The sequence below is a fragment of the Elephantulus edwardii genome, unplaced genomic scaffold (genome assembly GCF_000299155.1).
Source record: "Elephantulus edwardii isolate Elephantulus edwardi_28Jun2011 unplaced genomic scaffold, EleEdw1.0 scaffold00091, whole genome shotgun sequence".
Classification (NCBI taxonomy): domain Eukaryota; kingdom Metazoa; phylum Chordata; class Mammalia; order Macroscelidea; family Macroscelididae; genus Elephantulus; species Elephantulus edwardii.
The window spans coordinates 7,184,502-7,191,794 of NW_006399841.1; positions in this window are offsets into that span (position 1 = coordinate 7,184,502).

The following is a 7,293-nucleotide window of genomic DNA, read 5'->3' on the forward strand; positions in this document are numbered from 1 at the left end:
TATTCCCTTAAATCCCCATACATGCTTTACTAATTATCCTTCTCTTTTTACAATAATGGTCTTATGCAGCAATTGTCTTTATAAGACCGAATTAGTTCACTCAGCATAATACTCTCCAGTCTCTCCCAAGCTATGTGATATTTTTCAAAATCGTTGTTCCCAAGTGCTGCGTAGTATTGTGTGAATGTACCGCAATTTCTCAATCTATTCAGTTGTGGTTGGACATTTGGGCTATTTCCATGTTCTTGCGATAAAGAATACTCAGTACATTTACTGAGTTCTAAAGTGAGTCATTAGTAATAGGATCTTTGTTTTCTTTCAGATAAAAAATTAGGCATAAGAAAGAATAATCGGTGCCACACTTACTTCTTCAGGTCGTTGGTAGTCGTCCTTTGCAGCTGAGGTGCATAATTATGTACTGCTATTATTTCAGAGGAAGGATTTTACATGAAAGGGGTTCTTCCACTTTTGTTTTCCTGGTGTCAAAGATTTCAGCTGATTACCATTCCTAATATCCAATATCCAGATAAAACGTCTTAACTTCCCAATTGGATGTCAACACAAAATAAGATCATCAGAGTCTAGAAGCTTGAGAAAGATGTGAAGGAGAAGGAATAAAAATCATGAGGCTTGCTTGACATCGACTTCCTGTTTTCAGCAGGTTCACAAGGACTCTTTTCTCATGCTTTTACTGCACGGAGATTTGACTTCCGCTCTGTTTTGTTACAGCTCTTGTAAATTGGGAATATGCTGTCTAGCTTTATAGTTGTGTATTAAAATTCCGGAGTCACCCAGTTGTTTGGAGCTTGGGGGATTTGTCAGAATTGGGGTTTTGCTTAAAAATAATCTTGATGATACCAAAGATTTTATTTAATGCAAGAAAATGCAAGTCATAATAAAAGGATATGTGAAGAATGAATCACTTCAACATATGTCTCATGATGGCATGCAACAGAAACCCTTTAAGGAAACTCACTCAAAAAGAGATCTAGTTTAGGAAACTCCAGTGATACCTTTTCTGTTGCAACCAGAAAGCCTTGAGAGATTGTTTTTGTTTTTAGCAATAGTCTTTCTCATTCTCTCTCTCTCTCTCTCTGGTGCGCGTGCACACTCTTGCTCTCTCGCACTCTCTCTCTCTCACACTCTTTCTCTAGTGCTCTCTCCTTCCTCGGGCTCTCCTCCTCCCCCTCCTCTCCCTCTCCCTTTCCCTCTCCTTCACCTTCTCCCTCTGTCCCTCCCTTCCTCCCTCCTTCTCTCTCTCTCTCATTCTCTTATGCGCACGCACTCTCTCTCTCTCTCTCTCTCTCTCACACACACACACACACACACACACACACACACACACACACACAGAGTATTACTGCATCCATTCCAAAATGACATTAGCGTCTCAGTTTATTTACATGGCCTTCCTAGTTCTGGGCTTATGACTAAATAAGTAAACTGCTGGTGTCCAAGTTTTAGGAACATGAAGACACGGCATCCCTTCAATCACATGTGCATCACTGAGGTGAGGGAAAGGCCTCCTGCTCCCTGTCTCCACAGCATCATTCAAGATATTAATTTGGACAGGTTGTTGTTATGTGCCATGGAGTTGCTTGCGACTCTTAGCGACCCTCTGTACAACAGCCCTAAACCCTGCTCTGTCCTGTGCCAATTGCACTGTCTCTGACACTCCCATCCGAATTATCCCAGTCACTGAATCAATTCACCTCATAGAGGGCCTTCCCCTCCTGCGCTGTCCCTCCACCCTCCCAAGCATGATGTCCTTCTCCAAGGACTTGCCTCTCCTCACAACATGTCCAAAGTATGTTAGACGGAGCTTCAGAATCCTTGCTTCCAAGGAGCCACCTGGTTTAACCCTTTCCAGGATGAATCTGTTTGTTTTCTTAGCAGTCCATGGTACTCTCAATACTCTTTTCCAGCACCACAGCTCAAAGGCATCAATTCTCCTTCTATCCTCCTTGGTCATTGTCCAACTCTCTGATGCATAACAAGTGATTGGACAGGACAGCATATCTAATAACTTGATGATTTGGGTGTTTTCCTCTAATTGCTCCTACTCGGTGAAAGGATCAGATTGGTCACCTGATTTCATATGCTTTTAAATTTTTAAATGTACTTGTACATCCTTCATAATATTTGCCCTGGATTAGGGGTCTTGAAGTTTCCATTTCTCCAGGTGTTAATGTACCACAAAGAGTACTGAGGTGGGAGTATTGTCCCCAAGATAGTTTGAAGAACACTGTAAGTCTGTCATGTATTTCAGGTTCTTTTTTCCTCCACTTAAACTGCAGACTGAATTAGCTCTGCTCATGTCCGAAAGGCCTCGAAGGAAGGCAATGTGTACTTTCTGATTAAGACCTCCTTGTGTCAGCCAGGAGGAACCCCGGGTGGCATAATCAGTGAAGAACTCAAATACTAATTGAAAGGTTAGCGGTTTGAAACCACCCAGTGGTGCCTTGGAAGATGGGCTTGACAATCTGCTTTTGAAGGCTCACAGCCAAAAACCTCTATGGTTTATATAGCTCCATGTATAAACCTCTATGGTGTATATAGTTCTGTTCTACGCTACATAGGGCTGCCTTGAATCAGCGGTTTTTGTGTCCATGTGTGTTGTTTTCTTTAGTTATTTGGGGTATTTTGGGGTTTGGCTTTATTCGCCTCAGTTAACAAGAACAATTTTATTGATGCCAAGGTGGCTTAATGAGGAAGGATTTCCAGATGGTGACCCAGACAGAACATGGGGTCCCCATGCTGGTCTGCCCTCTAAAGCAGGTCTGATTTCACAGCGATGTCGTCTCACCTGCAAGACCCTCTTTGGTCTGTGAAGGTCTCAAGTTATCAAGACAAGCAAAGGCAGCACTCAATGTAGCTCACCATTAAGTAGGAGAAGGAAAGATCTCTAACCTTATTAATCAAAAGCTACTGTGACTGATCATTGCAGTGAACACTGGTGTACATGGTAGTTTATGCTTTTAAGTGTCTTGTTGTTGAGTGCTGTCAATACTTACATTGTCCTCTTGTCACTGGCTTCTGTTGTCGTAATGTGCCCTCAAGCCAACTAAGACTCAAAGCTACCCTATGAACAAGGATCTGTTGTTGTTGTTGTTGATGATGATGATGGCCGTGGAGTCAAGCAGGAGCACGATTCATAGCGACTCTGTGAACAAAAGGCCTGAAGCCTTTCTATAGCTATCATTATTTATTGACGTTTGTAGAGTTTCCAGAGGCATGTTGCTTAGGAAGTGGCTGCCATTTCTGCTTCCCAATGGATCTGAGACCTGCCCTATCACCATCTGCTTCATCTCGGACACACTCGAATCCACTGCTGCAGTCGCCATGACAATCCATTTCCTCGAGGGTCTTCCTGTCCTTTTCTGACCCTCTCCCTACCTTTCCAAGTATGATGTCCTTTCCCAAAGACTGACGCTTTTAACAACATGCCCAAAATAGATATGTATATATGAGATGAAGTTTACCATCTTTGCCTCTAAGGAGCAACCTGGCTGCGTGATTTCCAAGACATATCTGTTTGTTATTTTCTCTCTCTTCTTCCCCAACAGCTCAGAGGCATCAATTTTTCCTCTGTCGTCCTTATTCGTTGTCCAGCTCTCAGCTTCATACATAACGAGTGATGGAAAAGACCATGACCTATGTCAGGTGCATCTCTGAGTGGACAATATTTGCAAAGGAATCAACAGGACTACTTCAGATTTAGGAGAGATTTTTGTGATGCATATGAAACAATCCTCATGTTTTGGGGGACACTGCTGGCACAGTGCTAAGGCTTTGTAATCCTGGAACTAAAGCAGCAGCTCTGATGTCACCAATTATCATGGAGATTCTCCTCTCTTTGTGGATACCTGACCTTGCAGATTTGCTTAATGAGATGAGCGCAGCTGCTAATGAGTTGTTGGTGTTCTTGATTTAGGTTCCTTAGCATCAGGAAGCTCTTACAGAGAGTTTGACGTACTGTTTTTAACCCAGTGATGATAAGTAACTTTAATTTTCTATGTTCAGATGAAGTTCTGGGTTAAAAAAAAATGTGCTGCGATTTGTATTAGAATTCAGACTCATTGCTCTGTTATTTTTGCTTTATTTTGGTGAAATGTATCGATACCAAAGTTTCCCATCTTAACTATTTCTAAGTGGACAATTCCATGACATTAATTACCTTCTACGTGTTGTGCTTGCCAATTATTATCTATCTTTAAATGTTGTTTTTTGTTTGGGATGGTTTTTTGGTCTGTATTTAAATCACTTCAAATAGACTTCTTACCCTTTTAGCAAAAATTCCTCATTACCTCTATGTCACACCTTCTGGTAACCATAAACAGATGTTTGCCTTTTTGCAAGGTATATATATTGATTTTAAAAGTTCTGTGATCATTCTCAGAACCATTTCCCTGTGGTGACCCATGTCTCTGTCATAATGACACATGGACCTAATGAACTCACCTCTTCCTCACTCCAGGTGTGTCTGAAGTCTTTCTGCAAATTTACTTCCTGGGGCTCCTTTCCTTTCCTTCCCTCTTGGAGGTTGTTTTGTTTTGGTTAACTGAGTGACTCACTATGAAGGTTTTAGTTTTAAACACTGGCTTTTAACACTTTAAAAATATAATTTTTTTTTCCAGTAGATTTGCCCAGTGCAATATGTAATTGGAGCTCTTGAGTACCGCTTCCATGAATGTTGGTTGTGGATCCAATTAAAGTTCAGTTTGACAATGTCAGTCTTTTCTCCATTTACCATGATGTTGCGTGTTGATTTTGTTTTCTTCATGTTGAAGTGTAATTCATAACAAAAGCTCTGGCCTTTGATCTTTACCAGTAAGTGATGTTTCAAGGCTATTTTTACTTTGTTGTGGTGATACATATCTATCTATCTATCTATCTATCTATCTATCTATCTATCTATATCTATCTCTCTATCTCTATATAATCTATTAATCTATATCTAAGATATCTATATCTATATCTATATCTATATCTATATCTATTCCCATTTCAAAAAAGGAATCAGAATTGTCTCTATAGCACCCCAACCAAAAGCAATAATCTAGGGCCTGGACCTTCACAAAGGACATTTTACTGAATAAATTGGTCATAACAGTGGAACTTTCCGGCTTCTCAAACTGTGTTATGAGTTGTGTGAGAATGGGAACAGACGAGAGACAGAGGAGACCACCTCTTATGAGCTTCACCTGACAGTGATTACACTCCAGCAACAGGCACTTCCATGTCTTATCTGCGACATGGGGGGTGGGTATCCTATTTTCTGTACCCTCTTCTCTTTTGCATCTTCATTTAAAAACAATTAGGTAGGCAGGCAAAGGGATTGGAAAAAAGAATGTCTTTTTAACAGTTTTTGAGATCAAGATTCCAACTATGCCCTTCAAGGCTTGCTCACATTTCTGGGATCTATTGTATTGCAGTTTAATGTTGTGGGTTTTTATTTTGCAAACTGGAGATGAAGAATATCTTAAAGAAGGATGGTCAGTTCTCTAGAAGTGACATAAACAGGAGCGAGGCCATTCCTGTGATCCCCCTCTGCTCTACAACGTCAGTCACTTCCAAACCAGCAGGCATCAGCATTAGGACTCAGTCCACACATGTCTAGAAGAAGTGAGCTCTAGAAAAAAGCATCTGCTGCCTTCAAACAGATGAGGGAGAAAACTGTTTAAGAGGGATATGTGGTTTAAGAGGGATATGTGATTAGGTCTTTTTGTCATGACAGGAGTCCAGAGCAAAGGCTGCACAGTGGAGTGGACCTGGGGGGAGGGATTGTAAAACAATGAAAGAATTTTTCTTTTACTTTTCCAAGAGGATAGTGTACTAGGGGGGAGGGTTAGGAGGGGAGAAAAGTGCAACAATGAACGAATAGAACTCTAAAGTCTCTGTAAATTTCCGTTGAAATTAATAATAATTTTCTTTAAAAAAACAGTAAAATCAGGAAAAAAAAGAAGTATCTGGAGGAAATTCGTCATCTGCTTGTATATGTTGAGTGCTGTTATTGGACTCCACAATTCCCATTTCACGATCAAAAGACACTCAGTCTGGGTAGATTCCCTGGAGCTGGATGGCAGACCAGTCAGAGTTATAGAAACCAAATATGACAAGTACCAACACTAGATACAGAGGGGCAGGGCTAGTTCAAGGCAGGGTCTTGTCACTGAGACCAGGGGGACAGAAAGCAAGACCAAAGGACATAGAGGAGTGGCAGAGCACAGTGCCTGGAAAGACAGAATGAGAGAGGTCTCAAGAAGCTGGTGTTAAGATGCAGAGTTTATGTGTGAGATGAGAATGTTCCAGGCCAGCCACACAGCGTCACCCAAAGTCATGTGTGCGTATCAGTTGTGCAAAGTACAGGCAATTTGTGGTCAATAATAAGTCCTTTTTGTAAATGATGAACTTTTCAAAAGTAAGTTAGAGAGGGCTGATGAATCTCTCTGAAAACATCACTGCTTTGCAAGCCAGTCGCCTCCCCTGAAGTGTGCAGCCAGGGTTGTGCGTCTCCTGGGAAGACAGTGAAGGGGCCGCACATGGCACATGTGTTGATCTTCAACCTTCATTCCTTTGATCATTTTCACGTATGTCCCTGCCCTCCACATCACAGTCGCAGTTTAAGGAGACAAAAACGGTGGCATTTTGTTTGTGTGCTGAGGAGGATCTGCGAGAACCAGGACGTGTATTACGGAGTCTGCCTCCTCTTTCAAGTGGCCGACTTGGGTGTGGGCTTCCTGAACAACTAAGTGACGGGACCAAGAGTGACATCCTAGGAGGCACAGCCTGCCCGAGATGGGGACCTAGAGGTGGGCCAGAGTTGCCATGGCAAAGCCAAGATTCAGACAGCAGGGACATAACCCACCTACCAAAAGGCATCTTTGTCCAGACACCTCAACTCTCCTACTCTCCTGTAAATGCCTTTCTGTAAAGGAGCTCAGAGGAAGAATTAGGTTCGGATCCACAGAGAGAGGAAATCAACGCAGAAGCCACTGAGAGGGAAGAGGAACAAGAAAAGGAGTGGGGCAGGGGCAAGTAAGGGGGAAGGGAGTACTTTTAATTGCTGAAATAACTCCGCTCATCACTGCAGCCTTCAATAGGACTGTGGGTGAATATCAAGAAAACAAAGATTCTCACCACTGGGCCAATTGGCAGCGTCAGGATGGATGGTGAAGAGATTGAGATTGTTCACAACTTCAGTTTACTTGGTTCCACAGTCAACACTGTTGGCACCAGCAGCCAGGAAATTAAAAGACATATTGTGAAAAGTCTGCTGTTTGAGACCTCTCC